General features: G+C 33.6%; 1 long non-coding RNA gene across 1 annotated transcript; it reads left to right on the plus strand.

Moving 5' to 3' along the window:
* Nucleotides 1-344: 344 nt before the first annotated feature.
* Nucleotides 345-8673, plus strand: LOC128279469 (uncharacterized). Its single transcript, XR_008269657.1, has 4 exons — nucleotides 345-696; nucleotides 833-866; nucleotides 7660-7736; nucleotides 8468-8673. It is a non-coding gene; the product is annotated as an uncharacterized LOC128279469 (long non-coding RNA).
* Nucleotides 8674-23056: the final 14383 nt, after the last annotated feature.

A 23056-nucleotide genomic window follows, 5' to 3' on the forward strand; every position in this document is an offset into this window, starting at 1 on the left:
ATTTATAGAGAAAAAAAATCATAAGAGCCTTTCCTTTTATTTATTACCAAAGCTGTTTTTTAATATTTCCACGTGGTGGAAAAAGATAAGCGAAAGAGGAGTTGCCCCGACTGTCACTCTTTAACACTTAAAACATTTATGAAGGAGAACTATGATTTGAACCATTTTTTTTCAATGAAAAGGAAAGACTATAGTTATCGAAAGTTTCGGTAAATCTCATATTTTTCTGAAGGGTTTAAGTTGACTTTGTCTTCAATTCTAAATTAATTTTTATTTGAAGACTATAATATCCTTACTTCACATGCTTAAATTAGCTCATAAGAAACGTGGTTGTGAGATAAATAATATCAACTTGTTTGTTATTATTTCAAACTCGGTAATCCACTTCATCAATTCGTTTTGATATTTGGATTAAGATTTTCAAAAATAATAAGTAAATTTAAAATTTGGTTAACAATAAATGTTGGGGGAAGAGAGTTCCTTGTGTATATATCTCTTGTATTGATTTGAGAGGGCTTAACAAGCGATGGTTGTTCCATCATGATAGCAAGCTTTAGGCGCTTGTGGTGAAGGTGCGTCTAATGAGATGATGCTCAAGGATGACGTGCAGAGGTAATATAATAATTGTCCTCTCTCTCCCAGTTGTGGAGATGTTATAAAGTGACCTTCGAAACGACGAAAGAGTCAAGAAGGGAGGTTAGTAAATTTTAAGAACACCTTCAAAGTTTTGTATGTTATCTTTTAGGCTTATAAATTTTAAGAACGTTGTGTTTTCCTACTCACTTCATACTTGGTTTCATTTTCTATTTCTTCTTCCTTCTCTGTTCTGTAGTGATTAAGAGCTTAGGTTGCTTTTGTTTGATCTGGTAAGTTTCTTTTCTTCTTTCATCCTATTCTTTTTTTTTTGTTTTCTTTTTATTAATCTGAGGTTTATAGTTGGAGAACATGTTTCCAAACATAAGAGGACTATAATACCCAAAAAAAAAAATTATAAGATATGTGACACTATTCCAAGATTGGATACAATGAATTTGTGAGAAATTAGAAAATGAGCTAGATAAAGAATTTTGTGAAAGGAATAATTGATATTGGAGATGGAACTAAAGGAAATGTAATGCGGACGTGGAAATGTGACAAAAAAGACTAAATTACAAACTCTAAAAAGTTTAAGGACTAAAGTGAAAATTTGACCAAAATGTGAAATGTGAGTTAGTTATTGATCCATTGGGATAAGAATGAGTTGAAATATGTATGATTAAATCGCTTTTGAGACCAAATTAGAAATATTGTAAAGAACAATGACTGAATTATAAATTTCTTGTTTTTGTTGAGAAATGGGTAAAAGTGTAGGTTTCACCATCCATGAATTTTTATTAAAGGTTATATGTGAATTACAATATTTCGATATGATAAGTGCCTATTTTTGTGAAAAATTGTGCAAAGTGATTAAAAGGTGTAAAATGATAATTTTGCCACGTAAAGGCATTTGATCATTTCTCAAGAATTAAATATTAGAAATATTGTTTGAATGAGATATTTAATATTGAAAATAATAATGTCCAATTGGATGTGATCATTTTGGTGAGATGAACTGTGGACCACACAAATTTGACATAAGCTTTGAACAACTTTGACCATGAGACTTTTTTTCATTTTGTGAAAAAAAGAGGCTAGCAACCAATATGATACAAAAGCAAATCTTTAAACATCTATATTTCTATGCAAGATTGAAGCATCATCATGCAACACCTCTAAGATTGCAGTAGAAAGGTCAAGAAGAATTTGTAACCCTTGTTTGTCTCTTAACGCTAGTTTAGCCAGAAGATCAACTACCAAATTTCCCTCCTTTAGATCATTTTGCATAAGTTCTCAACTATTACAAACAAGTTGAAACTAATCGTATCATCATCTTGATGAATTAGGGAGTTAACAATTTGAAGGTCTCACATTCCATCATTATTTGTCAATACCCTTTATCCCAAGCAATCTATAGTCCATCCAAAATAGCATAAAGTTCCACTTCATGAATGTACACTAGTGAATCTGCTATAGCCAATTTCCCATTTACCCAACTCGTTCCTTATCAATCTAGAAGTCGTGGATCTAAAACTACTTGCAGACACAACACAATCCGTATTGAGTTTGACCCACTTAGAAATAAGTGAGGACTAGATTGAAGCCTTTCCTCCCATGCTATGCATAGGTCGTTCTTGAGCCCCTTTATCCACTAAATTTTTTGTCTAGCTAATTCTCCATGAAATGAAACTATTGGAATCTTGACCAGCACGTTCAAACAAAATTAGGTTTATTCTTTTCCATAAGTTCCAACAAAGGACTCCAAAAAGTATGAAGCAAAGCATTAAGGCCCAAAAAGGGGATTGTAATAGCCGGTTTTTCAAGGGTATTGGAAATGGTGGTTTTGAAACCCTGTTCTCTAATGATTGAGTAAATATTATTGATTAATATTTATGAGTTAATTATGGTATTATATTAAATTTTATTTTGACGAATTTCTTAATTGACAAATTAATTACGATACAAATGTTTTGACCCTAAAGTTAGTGGTGTTAGAAAATCAGGTATTAAGACCTTGTTTCTGTAAACCAAGCTCGTAATATTTTTATTAAATATTTATGGAGTTATTGTATAGGTGAATTGAATTTTGGATAGACATGCCGAATTAGTGACTAATTATCGTATAAGGACTAAATTGTAAAAGTGGTAAAAGTCAATTGCTATTGATTTTTATTAGTTAAAAAGCTTAATTAGTGATTGTTTAAGGATTTATGTGGCAATTAGCCCAAATTTATATGGGGTGACAGGTTACTGTGTAATTTAATAAAATATATGTTGTTAATTAAGATAAAATTTAGTAATAATAATATACTAAAACATGAAAATGGTGTCATCTTCAACCATTTTTCCTTCCACCGTTTGAAAATGAGAAAAAAATGATACGGAAGCCATTTTTGAACATTTCTAAGCTTTCGACCCTTGCATGTAAGTACATTCGAGGCCTATTTTTCGTAAATTTTATGTTTTTGAGGTCCTAAGATCTTGATTTAGCTAGCATGGGGTACTATATCGTGAAACTGTTAAAGTTTTGAAATGTTACCATTGATGGTTCTTGAAGCTTTTAGTACTAAATCAAAAGTTTAAATAGTGAAGTAAACTTGAATTACATATATGGTTGGCTTAGTGTGTATGAATTAGGTATAATAGTTGAAATGGTTGAAATGAGACATATATTCAATTGATTCAGGTTGTGATTATTTGGTACCATTTGGACCTTTTGGAAACAGTGAATGACATTACGACATCAAGCTTTCAACTCGCGATTAGGACAAGTCAGTGAGTTACATCACGACCTGGAACCCCTGAAGTCGCGACATCAACCCAATAGTTTGAAAATTTTACAATTTGGTCCTTATTTGACCTCGAGTTATCTAAAAAGAATTTGTAAACTTGTATAAGTCTTGTATGTGATTGTATAACAGAAAGGATCGATGTTTTGAACATAATAATATTTACTAATTGTTAAATTGAATTGAAACTGATCGTAGTTGCTCCGATAATGATTGTGGCATCCCATAGCTCGGACCCAATGATTGGGTTGGGTATGTCGTGTTTCATTTAGTGGTATCAGAGATACAATTTTAGCCAATTTTAAAACTAAATCGTGCTCACAAATGAGTCTAGTGGTACATGCCAAGGTCAAGTCAAGTCTGAGTCAAGATTTGGATGTTGATTATGAATTCTTCTGTTTTATAACTAAAAGTGTTTAGAGAATCGAGAAATGCTATTAATGATGAAATTAACAGCAACATTCACTCTGTCGAGGGTGACAATCGGGTGGAGATTGAGCCACACAATGCTAATCACACTGGCACTCAACAAGATAGAGCTGACAAACCTCGTCGAGAGGGTCAAGGTGATGAGAACCTATTCCGCACATTAACAAAAGTACTTCAAAGAGTAGCGGATGCTTCTCCGTAGGATGCACTAGTAGTGGTAGCCCAACAAACCTCGATAAAATAATTGCAAAAATATGGAGCAACTGAATTTAAGGGGTTGAAAGGTGTTGATCCCTCTTCAGCCAAAAGTTTGCTAGAATCAATGATCGGGTCCTACAATAATTACAATGTTCACCGCTCGAATGTGTTATGTGCATAGTATCTCTTCTAAAAAAAAAGGCATATTAGTGGTGGTTGATAATCACCTGGCATGTGTTGATTGATCAGGTTACTTGGGCATTCTTCCAGTCTGAGTTTCAGAAGAAATACATCAATGAATTGTATCTTGAAGAAAGAAAGCAATAATTTATGATGTTGAAGCAGGGTTATATGTTAGTTGTTGATTATGAGGGAGAATTTCTGCTGTTAAATAAGAATGCCCCCAAGTTCATGCTAAATGAGGAAAAAAAGTTACAAGCCACTCCTTTAGGGCTTACGAGATGAGTTTTAGGTTCAGTTACTTTCACATAAGCTTAAAGAATTTTCCGGTCTAATTGAATGAGTGAAGATGGTTGAGTAGGACATGGGCCTAGACAAAAAAATTTAGCCTTCCCGAGCTTTTTGGAAAAAGAGTTGGGACTTCTAATTCGCAACCTCTGCCAAAGCGAACTAGAGAGTCTTGAGGACCGTTGAAACCAACTCTATTGAATGTCATGTCATAAAGAGCTTGAGACCTACAACCATTAGTGTCAATGGGTAGTACTAGGGGTCCCACGAGAGATTTATACATTTTGAATTGTGAGCATTGCAGAAACAAAAAAAGTAAATGTCAGAGATAGCTGCAAGAGATTTTGGAATGGTACAAAAAGAAGTTCTCAGTTTGTGATATTTATAGCAATAAACCTTAACTGAATTCATACCTGTGTTTTCGGCTTAGTAGACTTTCATTGTTTCTGAATTTCAACCAAACGATCTTGTTTGCTATCCTTGTATCATGAATTGCTTCAAGTTTGGGCTCGAACCAATTGAATCAAACACAAAACTAAAAAAAGTTTTATCTCCTTTTGGGGTGAAAACAAAAATTCTCTCTTCCTAATAGAAACCGGTGGAATTGTTATTTCGAAAAATATATATGTAATAGTTAAGAATAAATTCTCTCTATTTTTTTGGTAGAATAACAATCTCTCAAAGTTGTGTTAATAACTCTACCGGTGTCATCTATTTATAGGAAGAGAAGGTAAAACCCTTGTTGAGTTGTAGCAGTTTATTTCAAATAGAAAAACAACATCCTACTTAGAATAGGACTAGGGTGGACGACACAGTATCGTATTCCTATTAGGGTTGCCATCCCTTTCATGTCCATAAGGGGTTTTTTGGCCTCTCTCACTTCGAGTCCAATTATGAGTACTTCATGGGCCTTTTTGACCCAGTACTCTGTAATGTGATCCAACCTGATTCAGTTTTTTATTTACTAAGATAAACTTTAATATTTATATATATAAAAAATTTCTCATCCCTATTTTACCCCCAGTAAAATTTTGATGATTTTTCTCTGGTAAAATTTCTAAAAAATATGTTCAATATTTCACAACTCAACATGTTCACTATGACCGAATGATTTATTTTTATTTTTGTGCTTCAAAATAGTCCAAAAAATACTAGTTCTTTCAATCATTTTTTAAGTAATCCATATATGATTGCAAATGGATCATTTCCATTTTCATTTCTATTTTCATTTTTGAAAACCTACATTCATTTCCAAATAATTCCATTTCGGAGAAAACCAAAATCATTCCTCAATGTTTCCCATTTCTCTTTTCCCATTCATTCTTTTCATTTCTATTCTAACACTCAATTCATTTTTGGTTTCAATTAGGTAGTGGAGGGACCTATTAGACATATATAGTTGAGGCTCAAATGATTTACAATTAAGTTTCAACTTTTCACCTATTATTATAAACTCATTTAATCACGAAATCATTCCACTATAGTTTCATGATTGAGCTCTCCCTAACGACATACCATTACAAAAGCAACTACTCAGTGCTTGTCCAATGACCTTGTCACAAGTATGTTACCCTCATAGGATATCCTTGATTTCTTTAGGATAATATCTATTCTCCCAATATGATCCTATTTTATCATGGTAACCATTGCATCTTCCATCATGAAAAGTCAATCATTATAAAATATTGATCAAGCCATCTATCACAAAGACAGATGATTCATGGCCACGTTTACTTTTCATCAACCATGTAATGAAAATAAGAGGATATCATTTACCCATGTTTTGGGCTATGAATTCCACTGTTGTGAATGACGTTACATACTATAGAAGTCATACGCCCAACGCATCTACTATCGGTTCTTTATCTATTTGAACTCAGACATTTACTTACATTAAAGTGTACAAGTCACACATACATAGTCCGCCATCCACTCAAGATTTAGGTATGATACACTATGAATGTCACAAGTGAATAAATCCATAAACAGATTTAGGATCTACTCTGCTTGGGTCCTGTTCGATGTACTATTAGTCTAGTTAGTCACATCTATGTCTTTATCTTTTAAGAGTCATTCGCTTTGATGCCCAAGATAAGACATCTCCTCAATTGGATTTGATAAACGATATATTAGTCTTTTAATTGATTTGCTCATTTTCAAATTGACTAAATAAATATTTAGGTTTGTCTACTAATACAAGTTGTCTTTCCGTACTATAATTTGACCACATAATACCACTTAGTATTTGTTAAACATTTAGACTGTAACAGCCCAATTTCAGTGAAATCAGAATAGTGGTTTTGGGACCACGAATCCGAGTCTAAAAAATGAAATTATTTAAATTTCATAAAATGATAGGTATTATGATAGGAATATTGCATGAAAATTTTTATAGAAAAATTTTATCAAATATGTGTCTAATTACAAAAAGGACTAAACTGAATAAAATGTCAAAGTTGAGTTCTAATAGTTATAAGGATTAAATAGCTATAGAATTAAAAGTGAGAAGTCCTTATATGACAATTAGACCATTGATAAAAATATGTAGATATTTTTAATGAGTCATTCATGGAAAAATTGAAAAAGGTTATGGATTAAATTGGAAATTGAAGTAAATAGTATGTGATAGATGATTAAATAGAATTAAAACTCATTTTATATCATCTTCTTCTTCATAAAATATATGGAAACCCTAGGAGAGAGAAAGGAAACTTTTCAAGCTTGAATTGGTAAGTTCTATGTCCCATTTTTAGTAATTTTTATATTTTTGAGATCGGGAAAGCTTAATTTCTTTATTTGGGTGATTAAATTGAAAGAAAACCAAAGTTTAGAAAATTACCCATGGATGAACATGCTGTAAATTGAAAGTTTTTAATAGAAAATGAAAGATTATTGATAGATAAATGACTTTTACAAGGTGATTTTTAGTGAAAGCATGTGTAGGGACTAAATTGCAAAGTAGTAAAATTCTTGGAAAAATTATAAAATTTATGAAATACATGTGCTGTAAAAGTTATATTGGAATTTTGAATAAGCTTGGAATAAGGAGTAAATTGCATGAATTTCAATTTCCGAGCCTAGGGACGAATCTGGAATTAATTAAAAGTTTAAGGGCAAAATGATACTTTTGCCTAAAATGTGAAATGGGCTTGATTGAATGTAAAAATCATAGAATTTATGATTAAATTTATTTATATAGATCCGGAAGTTTCGAACAAAGAAAAAGATCGAGGGAAAGAAAAAGTTTCGGATTAGTAGATACGATCAATTGTCAAGGTAAGTTCGTATAACTAAATTAAGCATGTAAATGTGTTGAATTGATTGTTGAATTATGTGTATTATGATTTGTAATTGGTATTTACATGTAATAAACCAATGTTGATTTGTAATTTACATGTAAATGATGAAATGGTACATGAATCCGTTTGAATATGATTTCCGATTGGTCAGGTGATTACCGTGAATATGAGATCTTGCATATGTTGCAATAAAGGTTGTCCTTAAAGGATAATCTTTTGATCTCATTATGAAAAGGAATGTAAATCGAAAGGGGTAATACTTGAAAAGGATTTGTGTACCCAAATTGTACAACTTGAAAAGGTTATGTACACTTTGTGTGTACACTTGGAAAGGTTAGGTATACTAAATGTATACCATATGAAAAGGAAAGGTATACTTTGTGTGTACCACTTGGAAAGGAATGTACACCTCAAGTGTACAACTAGAAAAGAAAAGGTCCATCGGAATTCAATAATTTAGCGGTATCGACATACATAGTGATATAAAGAGAAATGGTATGATGAGCTCATCTATGCATTTTAGTATTTTGGAAACTAATCAGTAGGTTGAATGATTGTATATAGGCCTTATTTGCTAATTGAATAAGTTAATGGACATATTACTTAATGTATGAATTACTTGATGAACATGAATGGGAAGTGTATTTTGATTATATGAACTTACTAAGTATTAATGCTTACTAGGTTTATTTTTTTCCTGTTTTATAGTGCTCAAAGCTCGTGAAGGTTGGATTTGGGGTCGGAGTTATCATCACACTATCAATCCCTTGATTTTGATATAAAAGTTAGACTTATTTTGATATAATGGAATGTATAGACTAATGTAGACAAGTAACACTTAAAAATGTTGGTTTGTAATCTAGCCATTGGAATGGCTAGTAATATATGTTTTAAGAATGATATGGTATGGTATTGTATCATGAGTTGTTTTTGGTTAATCAAGTTAAGTAAAACCATCCATGAACATAAATTGTCAAATTTTATGTAAGAGTAAGTTTAGAAGCATGATTGAAAATGGTTGAAATGGATGGTATATACTTGTAAGTTTTCATGCAGGAAAATGGTTAAGTTTGGGTAAGGAATAGGGCTAGGAAATGGCCTTATTTCGTCTACACGGGTAAGACACACGGGCGTGTGTCTAGGCCTTGTGTGACACAAGGATAGCCTACGGGCGTGTAAAATAACTGTGTGTCCCTTGCATCCTTAAATATGAAGTCAGGATGGTACACGACCAAAAGACACGGCCGTGTGTCTTGGTCATGTGAAGGACAGGGGTTTCAAGCATGGTCGTGTGTCAAAATCATGTGAAAATGGCTTAAAAATGGTGAAAAATCAGTTTACCACACGACCTAGCCATATGGGCGTATGCCCGGGCCGTGTGCCCCTTTGATGCTTAAGAAGTTGCAAGTTAGAACTGCCCACGGGCTGGTCACACGGCCATTGGAGCCACAAAGGCTGGCCACACGGGCGTGTGCCCCTAACTTCAAGAAATTTTTTTCAAAGTTTTCCATAGTTACCGGTTTATTTCCAAATCACTTCTAAAACATGTATTGGGCCCCGTAGGCTAATATTAGGGACTTTTTAATGAAATTTAAAAAGTTTTGATTTGGAATGCAAATTTATGACTCGGTTTTGTACAAATGCTAATGTATAAGTTCGATAATGGCTCGTAACCCTATTCTTGTGACGGATACGGGTTAGGGGTGTTATATAGATAACCAATGAGCAACATTTGCTTCCATTTTGCTTTGCGTGAAAAAATCATTAGAGGACAATTATATGAAGTATATTAATGTAATTAATGAAAATTTTTTATTAACCAACTATTTTAAAAAATTACAAGTTTACAATCGAATATACTACACTTAGGGCACTTGTAACACCCCAAACCCGACCGAGTTGGTTCAACCCAGATCTGGTGTGCCACATTAGCCATCGGAGTGACTCTCCATTAACTCCCAACCTAACCTCCAACACACCACGATTTTACAGTATCGAGAATGTACTAAGTTATCACAGTGCAGTAGAATGACATACTATCATGGATGAAACATAGAACATGCGAGCTCATAGTATCAATTTCATAAAGAAATAATGCAAAGAGATATAACTGATAAGCAAACTCACAAATATGCATATAAGAACACAAGGCAAGACATGCAAACTCACAATATACATCTCGCATAGGTAAGAAGAGTTTGCATGTCACATTAAGCAGAAGATAATAGGGTTTACATATTCTTACATAAGTACACAAGTACTTAGAACTTACCTCTAAGGTTCGCATAACAATATATGTTCACAAAACAACATAGGTTTGCACACAGTATGAGCTTTGCAAACAATAAGGGTCAAACATACAAGGGTTTACATACTTTAACTGGGTTTACAAATAAGGGTTCTATTTACAAGGGTTCGCATAAATATCACGGTTGTAATAAAGAGGGTTGCATTGTAACACCTTATACCTGGCCTTGTCACTTAGCTCGAGTAATAGGATGCTACATAAAACAACAAACTCATACTTATTCGCACAGTACCAAATACATGCAACAAATGTCACATTCAAATATTTAGGGGAGTATTGAGTCTCTAACACCTTAGGTAACAATTAAAATGACTTAATATACATTTATTGACATTAATAACAAGTTAATCATGCATAAGGACCATCTAACAAAATTTTTTGAAGAAATCATGTAGGTACTGATACTCAATTGCAGGTATGGATATTTATGAAGATTACAGTTGTTAGGCTAAAGTCAAGACATGTTAAATTATGTGCAAATTGATATAGCAAACAATGTGACTGAATAATTTATAACTATGAGGTTTATAACAATTTATACTATTTTGTTTTGTGTTTATATTGTTAGACTTGGTAAATGATTGGTAAGAGTTGCTTATTATGTTCATTTGGACTTACTAAGCTATATATCTTACCACACTTCCTTTCCCATGTTTTATAGTGCTGTGAAGCTGGCTCGAGTTGGAGATCGCCTGTAACAACCCATTTTTCAGTGCAATCGGAACAATGGTTTCGGGACCACAAATCCGATCCAAAATATATTTTATTTTTATTTTACCATATGGCCCATAATATGATAGAAATAATGTTTGAAAATTTTGATATGAAAATTTTATCGATTTAGTGCTTAATTACGAGAAGGACTAAATTGCATAAAATGTGAAATTTGAATTCTAGTAGCTATAAGGATCAAATAGCTATGAAATTAAAAACTTAAGGTCCTTATATGGTAATTAAAGGTCCTTGTATGGTCCTTTTTTAAAATTGGAAGTCTTTTCTATATTATTTTAATAAATTGATTTAATTTTTAAAAAGTTGTAACAGCCCTTACCCGTATTCAACGCCAGAATAGGGTTACGGAGCATCTACAAACTTATTGTACAATTAAACATACATTTCATATAAATTTTTCATTTCCATATAAATATCATTCACAAACAATCACATTGTCCCTAATACGAGCCTACGAGGCTCTAAACATGCATTCAGCTTGGTTTGGGACTAAACCAATAACTCAAGAAAATTTTTACAAAATACAGGGGACACACGCCTTTGTGGCCTAGCCGTGTGGCCCGATCGTGTGTCTCACACTGCCAAAGACACACCCGTGCCACAGGCCGTGTGGACATTCGAAATGGGATCACATGGCCGTGCCCCAGCCTATGTCTTACCCCGTGTAACTATCTGACTTGGGTCACACGACCAACACACACGCCATGTGGCTAGCCCGTGTGCCTTAAGAAGTGGCCACACATGCCCGTGTGTCAGGCCATATGCTAGGCCGTGCCAAACCTATAGGGTATATTGACTTAAGCCACACGGCCAAGTCACACGCTCGTGTATTGGGCTGTGTGGAGCATACTGACTTGATTTCTAATTCAAGACTAGGGGACACACGACCGTACAACCTAACCGTGTTTCAAACACGGCTGAGACACACACCCGTTTCTCTGCCCGTGTGGACAAAAATAGTCTATTTACCAAGTCATTTTGCCACCCAAATTTTTATACATCTACACCAAACCAAATGACACCAAAACATGGCATAAACAGGCAATCAAACCAACTAAATCAAGCCTAATTCATGCTAGTTCTATACCATCATCCACAATACACATAAATAACAAAATAGACCATTCCATTTATACCAGATTCATATTCACATTTCAACTAAATAAACACATTCACACATGCATCATTATGCCTAATCTCACAAGCATATAACTTCTCAAAAATCAACCATTCACCACAAGCATTAGCATAGCAATTATCAACACAAGACAAAGGCCATTTACATATATATATATATACACGACCAAATCAACCAAAATAAGCCAACTCTTATGGCTATGCACAAACCAAATACTTAACATTTACAAGCCATTTCAAATGACCAAATTTATTACCAAACTATATATCAAAATGACTATAATCCTATACATGCCATAAATCCAAAAACATAGATTCAAAAGTACCAAAGTGATAGTTGGATAGTGTGATGGAGTCTCCAACGATTTCTGAATCTAAGCTAGCTTTGATATCACTATAAAACACGAAAAAATAAATAGTGTAAGCTATAAAGCTTAGTAAGCTTATATGAAATAAACTCAATTAATTATAAATCCACAATTCAAACAATTGAATATATCATCACATAACTTATATTAGCTAACAAACCTTCCACATAATCAATCACAAGATTAGTTGTGAAATTCACAAGTTTCATCGATTAAATACTTATACGGTTCTTGTACATACTTGTACCATCACTTACTAGTCTCATGCTTATCCATGCCTTTGACATACCAGTTGAACCATTTGTAATACTATCGGATACACAGGAAACTCGCACCCTAAGTGCCACATACATAGCCAAAGCTATCTCAATCTCGTATCACATATAATGCTCATTCTCGAGCTATCAACGGGTCTGCTCACACAAGCTGACAATCATGAAGAAACTACACGGTGTTGCTCACACAAGTTGACGAGTATCCGCAACACATGCAGGATAACTCAACCACCGGTAGGACATACTGACAGCACCCAAATCACATGTAACAGCCCGATTTTGTGCCTAGTCGGAACAGTGGTTTCGGGACCACTAATCAGACGTAAGAAAATTCATTCTTATTATATTTTATGGTCTAAAATTTCATGAAATGATTTCATGAAAACCTCATTTGAAAATTTTGACATTTGGGCACTCAATTTAGTCAAAAGGACTATATTGTAAAAAGTGAAAAAGTTGAGTTCTACATGCTAGAGGTTTCCAATTGTTATGAAATTTTAAATTGAGGTCCTTATATGGTAATTAGACCATTGGTTAAATTTTTGGACAAAAATGGGCATGAAATAGGTGAAATAAAATATTTTTAAGTTAGGGGCATTTTGGTAATCTAATAATTAAAAGAATTAAAAAGCCAAAATAAGCCAAAATTGCTCATCTTCTTCCCCATCCAGCCAAAACTTAGAAGAAACCATGGCTAGGGTTTGTGTTCAAGCTTGCAAGCTCATTTGTAAGTGATCCCGAGCCCATTTTTTAATGTTTTATGCATTTTGAAGTCCTAGTAACATGATCTACTCATTTTTACTCATATTTTGAGCTAGAGTTCGTGTTTAAAAATTTACCCATGAGTGATATGCATTTTTTTATGTATAATGGTAGAAAATGAATGTTGGGTGTTAAATAAATGACTTTTACTAAGTGATTTTCAGTGAAAATGTTTAAAAGGACTAGTTTGTAAAAAAATATAAACGTGTCATAAAAGTGTGATTTAGTGGAAATTTTTGGTAGCTATAGTTATGAAAATGATTCGTCTAGGATTAAATTACAAATAAATTGAATGCAAATATTTTACGAGCCTAGGGGAAAAAGTGTAAATATGAAAAGTTGAGGGGCAAAAATGTAAATTTTCCATAATATGATTTTTGGGTCACGATGAATAATTTGACTAATTAGTTGGCTAAATGTAATATTATAGATCAAAGAAAACGAGATTTAGACTTAAATCGGGAAGGTATGAGATTATGGACTAAAATGGAATAATTAGCAGTGCTCGGATTCAAGGTAAGTTCGTATGATAATAATAATAATAATGCAATGTCATACTTGAATTGTAAATTATACTATTTTCTCATAAATTTAATAAGTTGTCATACGGATGCATACGACGAGAATTTGACAAGTACCTACGATAATGTTATGGTTGATTATGACTGAATCTAAATTGGTAAGCTGATTTGAACTTGTTGAGTTAAAGGTTATTGTATACTATGCATAAGAAGTGATCTACAATATGTATATGATGTGTTATGACAATATGATGAATTGTGATTTTGTGCTAAAAAGCGTTTATCATGATTATTAACATTATGTGAAATCATGAGCTTAATTACCATCATGAGATATATGATTCGGTCCTAAGGACAAGTTTTGACGAAATGTGTATTCGAAGAAGCCCTGGGTGACCCTGAGGAATGCTTAGATTCGGATATCATGACACCATGGTTAATGAGATCTCGTGTAAGACAATGTCTGGGACATGGCATCGGCATCCGAGATGTGTGCCTGTATAAGACCATGTCTGGGACATAGAATCAGTGTTGATGACATGGCATTGGCGTTGATATATGTGTCTGTGTAAGACCATGTATGGTACATGGCATCGGGGTTGATATATGTGCCTGTGTAAGACCATGTCTGGAACATGGCATCAGCATTAATATATGTGCCTATGTAAGACCATGTCTGGGGCATGGCATCGATGTTGATATGTGTGCCAGTGTAAGACCATGTCTGGGACATGGCATCGGCTATGATATGTGGATTCATGTAAGACCATGTCTGGGACATGGCATTGGTACTTTACTTGGTGTATGATAATCTCAAACGTCCTTCAGTATTTCGAGCGGTTCAACGGGCCATTCAAGATTTTGGTTAAGAAGTAGAGTAATATGAGTAAGAATATGTGGTACAAGTATGTACGTGAATCTCTAAGCTCATGGTTATTGAGATTTTGAAATGCCGAGACCTCAGTGAGCTAAGATGTATGAATTATGATTATGAATTTTGTTGCAATATCATGGTAACTTAAATTGTGTAATTGAATATGGAATTCATGAGATGGAGAGTTCATGATTAGTTGAAAATGAACTTATGATAGTTATCATTATATTGCACTAAAATAGTGTTAGATAGTAGCAGTAGTCCGAATTTGAAAATCCACCAAAAATTGTGGAAATCTAATTAGAGACTGAATAAGATACGAAATTAAACCTTATTAAGTCTAGTTTCACATAGAGCAATTGGTGTAAGCAAAATAATTTCATATTATGAGATATTTGAATTTTTGTGAGACAGGGTCAGAGTGATTTCGGGCTCCCCTGTTTTAACTTTGGAAAGTCACTAAAAATTGTACAAGAATAATTTTAGGTTAGAACATATGACTAAGTTCTTAATGAATCTATTTCCATGAGAAAAAAACAAGAACATCGTTCGAATCCTATACGATGAGGTAATTAATTTTGAGTGTAGAAAGGTTGAAACTGTCAAACAGCAGAACAGGGGAGACTTTAAAGAATAAAATTTACTTATTGGCTGGACCAAAACTTCTAAAAATTTTATGGTAAGAAGATATGTGAGTCTAGTTTCAGGTAAACTTAGTGGGTCCTAATTTGGAGTTCCATAGCTCAAGATATTAATAATGTAGTTACTATGACTCAAGTTGACAGCTTGATTGGAATATGAGCAAATAGTAGAATTATGTGCAACTTCGATTGTGTTACCATGAGAATACGTTGTAAGAATTTGGAAAAAGCACGTTAATAATTTCTTATTATTATTTTCGTATGGACTTACTAAGCTATAAAGCTTACCCCCTCCTTTCCATTTCTTTAGTGTTGTCAGGTTACATTGAGGTTGGAGATCGTCGGAGGCAGCATCACACTATCAAGCCATCATCTTTGGAGTGTTGATATATATATATATATGTTAAGTGTTTTCAAGTGAGTGGCATGTATAGGGACTTAGTTTTTATGATATAACTTATCATGATTAGCCAAATGTATTGGCTTATATTGATTCATTCTATATAGCCATGAGATGTGGCTTATAATGATTGTGGCTCGCCAGCCTAATTATCCTTGCTGTGTGCTAATGCTTTGTTATGTGATTATATTTGTTTGCTATGAATGAATAGTGTATAGCATATGTATATGAGGAATGCCCAAGGACCGTTCGAGGTGGTCATGGTCACGGATTAAAAGTGGAATATGGAAATGAGAAGATAATGTTGAACATGGATTGGTGAGGGTTCATGTTGACTAAGGCTTGGAAAATAACCTAAGTGTTGACCGCACGGGCAAAGACACGGCCATGTGTCTCAGTTGTGTGGAGGACACAGCCTTAGTACACGGGCGTGTGACTTGGCTGTGTGACCCTATTTCATCGCTAACGTCATAAATAGAGAGTTACACAGCCTGAGGACACGAGTGTGTTGAAGGCATAAGGGTGTGTCCCTATGTCCACACGGGTGTGTGACCCTGTTACAAGAAAATCCTGCTAAGTTTTTGCCAAAATATTCTAAGGTTCTCGGTTTAGGCCCTTATTACTTTCAATGCATATTTAGGGTTTCGAAGGCCCGTATATGGGACATTGTGCATGTGATTAAATAAATTTGGGGTGGATAGAATTTGATAGATCAGTTTCGCATGTTTGTGAACATTTAAGTCCGATAATGCCTCGTACCTTGTTCCGGCGTCTGAGACAGGTAAGGGGTGTTACATCACATAACCCCTAATGACATGTCATTTGTATCCTAATCTATTCCTAAGGTTCAACCGGCATTTCACACTTGCTAAATTGTCATCAAACATGTTCGTAGTGTCGTATTCACAGTTATGCAATATAAAAGCATTTAAAACACAAATATAACAAAGCTTATTACATACAAACTTACCTCGAATGCAAAAACAATGAAACGAGTCGATTAGTCCAAAACCTTGTTCTTTCCCCGATCTAAATCTGTATTTCGATTTTCTTGATCTAAATGTAATCAAAATTAACTTATTTAATTATCACTCTATTCAATTTAGTCCAAAATACATATTAAGGCAACTTTACAATTTTGCCCCTAATATTTCAACATTTTTACAATTTAGTCATTTTCTCATAAAAATATAAATTCATGCAATTCAACCTAAACCCATGCTAGTCCTTAGAAGCCTACATTTTTCATTTATTTCACAAATTAACCATGAATTTTACACATTTCACAATTTAATCCTTATTTGGATATTTTACTAAAAATCACTTAACAAATGTTGTTCATCTATCAACAAGCATACATTTTCTACTATTAAACATCAAAATACATGCTCATTTATTAATGGAAAAACCCTAAAACTTTAACGGTTTTGCAAATTAGTCATTGACTTAGCTAGATTAAGTTGCGACGATCTCAAAAACATAGAAATCATTAAAAATGGAACAAATATTTTAGATAAGATTTGGAAAACATAATCATTAGCATGCATATAAGGAAGAGCGTTATAATTAGGTACTTCATTCATACTGGAAGAAAATTAACGTAATCAACAAACATGTATTTCACTACATAACTTTATTGGTTTGCAAACATAATAAACATAGGGAAAATTGAGTCTTATAACAGTGGCATAGTCATTAAACAAAGTATCACTAGTCCCAAGTAGATATCCACATTGCCTTATGTCCCAGGTTTACTGGTACCTATCCTGAGTTTAGCCTTTCTTGGATCTCTCGCCTCACAACTGCCTTCATTACAATCTACTTATCAACGGGAGTGGGTAAGTCCTTTGAGAACTCAATAAAAATACAGGAACAACACAACATGCTTAAAACAAAAGATAAACATAAATATTGTTTTGAGAGTTGGGCTCGCCAAAAAGATGGGAGGTCTAGTTCGAGGTTACCTGCTTTGTAACACCCTGGGTCTAGCATTGTAAGGTTTTGGAGTATAGTAGTATAATAGTTTGTTTGGCGAAGTGTAATCTTCCTAATGACTTATTATGGCATATACGTGTGGGCGTATTGTAACCGCCACATCAGTGAGTAGAGATTTTATACCAATATATTTTGCTATGTTAAGGAGATGTTTATGTTATGTGATAAACAGTAAGTATGGATTGAGTTATCGCCAAGGGTATAATATGCCCAGTTTGTATGGAATACTGTGCTAGTCAGATTTTAAATAACATGGCTAGAAATCAACTAGAGAGCTAGCTTGATAATTGTGAATGCAAGGTACTTATTTATATTTCTCTCAGATATTGTAGGCCATTAAGAAGGCAAATTTTGAAACGTATGAAACGTGTTAAATTCTACTAAGTAAGTTTAGTCATATTTATATGCATAAGATGAGTTTTGAAGGAGGTTCTTCTTTTCTTCTTCTTCTTCTTTAAGTGGTATTCACTAATTCCTTCCTTAAATCTAAATGTATCTCTTTGTTGATAATCTAGAAGCTATGGTTCTTTAATGATGAGTAGTTATTCCATCTTAGGGTAAGTATTTCAGCTCTGCATGCTAAATTCTAAACGAGTAAGTCTGTATGTGGTATTTGAACAGTAAGTTGTAAGCGCATGGTGATCTGAGATAAATTCTGAAATAATTATGAATGAGATAAAGTACTGTTATAATCAAGGTTAAAAGTTGAGTATGATCTTTAAATTAATGGAATAATTTATTGAAAAGAGTTGTGTATTTGTGTGCTAATAAAGATATCCGCCATATGATTTGAAAAGTTTGGGTATATATATATAATTGTATCTCTACAAGATTTAAGGATTTGTAATTTTAAATTTGTTTGGTTTATGAAATGATTGAATCAGAGTTCATGGAATCTATCACATAAAGGTTTGTTTGGGAGTTAAGGACTTCTCCTGATATCCTATGGAATCTGGAATATAGGTATTTTTTAAATATCTGTAGTTTTGAATGAAATTGATGTGGAATTCTTCTGTTCTATCTATGTAGTATATCATAAGCATGGATTCGAGTGATATTGAACTACCAAATGATTTGAGATTTCGTGATAATCAATTTTGGGTGAGTATTCACCAAATGTGTTGTATTCACCTGTGAACCATGTCTAGGAACAATTGATTAGACTAAAGTGTAAATATTAAAGTCTAGTACATATGAATCAAAATTTGAAGGTATATTTTGTTGAATAGTACTTTAGCAACAAAGAAAATCAAGTAATGTGTTAAGAAATCTTTAGTATCCATATAAGTTAGAATTGGTATCTTAAAGAGTATGATAGCTAGCGTATATGTGTGAACAAATTTGTAATGGTATCTGCCGTATTAAATGATTTAGAAGAATGGTTAGGCATAGTGGATCATACAAGAACGCAAAGTATTCATCAAGGTTTTTTATAGTAAAGCTCACTTTGTACTCTTGTGCTTACAAGTTTTGTTGATGTGTCTCAGGTTTTTAGGAAGAGTTTTCGCCAAAGGGATGATGCCAAAAATGCATCTATATTTTGAAGAAGTGGGTTGTTCTTCATACAGTGGAATTGTGGCATAGTTTTGGAATAAGCCTTTGGAGTCTGATTTTATTAAATTTCTACATTGTAATTATCTATATCAAATTTAATGTAGCAAGATATTGTGTAATTCTTCCTTGTTTTCATACGGTAAATTTTTCAGTGAAATTTTTACACAAAAAATTAGAGAATTGGAATTTTGTAAATTATTTTAATAGATGGTTAATTGTTGTATGTAGTAAACTCAAGATCCAGACTCGGTGAATTGGATCGGGTTGAGGGTGTTACATGTTTGCTAGAAAAACATAGAAGCATTGATGTTGTAGGACAAATTCACATGTACTTTTAGAAAAATGTATCCATGTTTGCTTTTAAACATATTCAAAACTTGACTTGTTCATGTTGGAAAACATAAAACATATTCATGTACTTGTCATGTCTTTTTATGGGATAAGCGGATCTCTTAATAACACCTCATTTGTGACTTAGAGAGTTCTTAATATGTCCCATAAGTGTAGCATGAAGCTAAACACGTTTCATCACACCAGAATGTCCCAATGAATAGAGCATAGCTCGACATTCCCTTATCTCTCCACATATCTTAGGGCCTCAACGTCTAAATCAAAAAACTTGAGGGTGAGTACTCACAATCCTATGGCATGCCTTTATATCCAATATATGCTGAGGTTTATCATCTCAAAACATTTCAAAACATAGAGCTTGTGTAGGGAGCTCGCATAAAATACTTGTCACTTAGAGCTCGCATAGAGTGCTCACAAAAACACTGTTCATAAAAACATACCTTAAAAACATATTTTAAAACATTTAATACATTAAGCTCGCATAGAAGCACATGTAAAATATATCTTAAAAACATAATCTTAAAACAAGGTTTATAGAAAAGCTTACTCTTGGAACTTAGGTTAAAAACCCTAAGCTCCTAAATAACATAATAGTTCACACATACAAGTGGCGATCCCTAAACACTCACTGATTTGTTGAGAATTTCAAAAAAGTTTTGCATTTCATTTGTCCTTGTTGGTAGATGGTCGGGCTGGTTTGTAACATACATATACATGCACATATCACAAACAAAACATTTTGAATTCAAACATGCGAATGGATACCTAGTTTCCTACATAAAACCCTAACAAATCAGAGATCTACCTTGGTTCCTATTAACTTGGTTCTTAAGAAAAGACTTGAGAATAAAATAATCGATGAGAGAATTCTCTATGAGAAGGTTTTAATTTGTAGGCACTATGTGTTTTAGTATTCTTAGGATACCTTACTTGACTTAGGAAAAAGGTTACATGCATGAGTGATAAGTCTTGAAAAGAGCTATATTTTGTGCCTTTGGACCTAGTTAATTGCATGTACTTAAGTACATCTAGTTGCATTTAGGACATTTCATTAGTATTTTTAACATTGCAATAGAACCTGGGCTACATTTAAATATTAGGTACTTTTAGCTGCTCATGGAAGGGCTGTGTTTTATGATATTGACAGGTGCAGGATAAAGAACAAAAAAGTAAAGGAGTGAAGTTTTTCCAGAACAAAAGGGTGGTTAAATTGCCAGCCAGTATACCGTCGCAATGCTGGGAATGTGTCCTGTTAGCATTCAACGCATATCAGTTTCAACCCAACTCTACTTGTATCGGATAGATCTGCCTAAAAAAGAGGAGAAGATAAGCCTTAGGGCTGTTGGGATTATCTTGAAAAAATAAAAATAAAGCAATTTAAAATAGGCAAATTAGAAGGTAGTGACTAAATAGAGACAGGAAGAGGAAAGACGCAAGCAACCCCTCTCAGTCACTTCAGGACACTATGTAGCTGGAGTGTGTATTGGACAAGTGAACACTGTTTTCCCGACATTCTTCGATTATTTCTAATATGTTCCTTCATAAATTCTGGTGATGAAAATGATGATTGACTTGCAATTTATTTGCTATCCTATGAGTTAAATATCTTAAGATTGGGATTACTTTGATGAAACTTTAACTGTCTTTAATGGCTGCAGTATAAATCTAAGTTATTTTACTGTTTCATTCAATTATTTTACTCTTTACAATGTATGTGAGCAATCCCTTGACATAGTCGACTGTGCAGCATACCATTAAACTAATGTAATTCTAAAATGGTTGGATTAGTTGCACCATGGTTGAATGATATGAGCAAGTACTTGACGGATACTTGTAGTAGACTCTAGACATAGAGCAACGATCATACAGAAGGTAACAGTGCAAGTACCATATTAAATGCCTATAGACACAAGTAAGGTGACTTGAGGTTTTTGTTCTCGAAAGAGGCAGGCCACTTAAGAACTTTTCTGAACAATAGGTTAAGTATAATTTTGCTGAGGCATTGTTGATAGGAAAAGTAAATTCTTTGTAATCCCGACCTTCTCATTGAACATCGCGTAAGCCTTATCTTTGGCGAAGTAGCTTTGCCATAGCATTCTCAATCGTTTATTTATTTGTTTCATATTATTCACGTAGTTATTCTAATAATTTCCATTTCATTTCCAAGTATTCATTAGTTCGACATATTACATACATCATTATTCCTATTAATTGCCACTGCATACTTACCATAGTCTTACCATAGCATTAAATACATTTTATTATAATAACTTGACCACTTTAATGCCTCAATCCGATCCTCATGGGAATGATACTCACTCATCACTTTATTACTTGATTCGACATGTATACTTGCACAAATTGCATATCATTTCACACGCGACCAATTTTTGGCACTGTTGCTTAGGATCAAGAATTTGGTGTAATTTAGTTTAGTTATTTTAAGTAATTTCATTAGTTTAATTTAATTTCTATAGGTTTGCCACTCGTGTATGAGAAGAGGCATTCTAGCTAACCAAGAATATCCTTTTGACCCAGAGATTGATAGAACTTTACATAGAAGGTAGAAAAAATTGCAAAAAAAAATGGCTAGGAACAGAAATGATCCTAGTCTCAATGATAACCCAAATGGTCAAGATGCTAATCCTCCTATTCATAGGGTGATACCAAGTATGAATGATAATTTGAATGGTCAGGGCATTGATCCGCATGTTTGTGGGGTGATAGATGACCGAGATAGACTAATTTGAGAGCATGTTGTGCCAATTTTGGTTGATTTGAACCTAGGGATAGTTAGACCACAAATACAAGCTCAGCTGTTTGAACTGAAATCGATAATGTTCCAGATGTTACAAACAGTAGGACAGTTTGGTGGGCTGCCCACTAAAGATCCAAGATTGTATTTGAGACTTTTTCTAGAGGCTCGTGACTCTTTTGGGAAATAGAGTGTTTTTTAAGATGCCCTGAGACTTATATTGTTTCCATATTTTTGAAAGACTGAGCAAGAACATTATTGAACGCTTCGTCGTTGGGGACAGTGGCATCATGGAATGATCTTTTCCAAAGTTTTTTTCTACGATATAATCCACCAAACATGAATGGCAAGCTGAGAAATGACATCACATTTTTTGACAATTAGAGGATGAAACTCTCTATGAAGCGTGGGATTTAATTCAGAAATGTCTGATGTATGGATTTCAGCTCTGGACTTAAATGAAAATATTCTGTAATAGGTTGAATGCATATACGAGAATGGTAGTTGATGCATTTGCTAATGGTACATTGTTGGATAAATCATACAACAAAGCATATGAGATTTTGGAAAAGATTGCCAACAATGACTATTAGTACCCTACCACAAGAGTTAGGATGTACAAGA

Source organism: Gossypium arboreum, chromosome 8, assembly GCF_025698485.1.
Source record: "Gossypium arboreum isolate Shixiya-1 chromosome 8, ASM2569848v2, whole genome shotgun sequence".
NCBI classification, from domain to species: Eukaryota; Viridiplantae; Streptophyta; class Magnoliopsida; order Malvales; family Malvaceae; genus Gossypium; species Gossypium arboreum.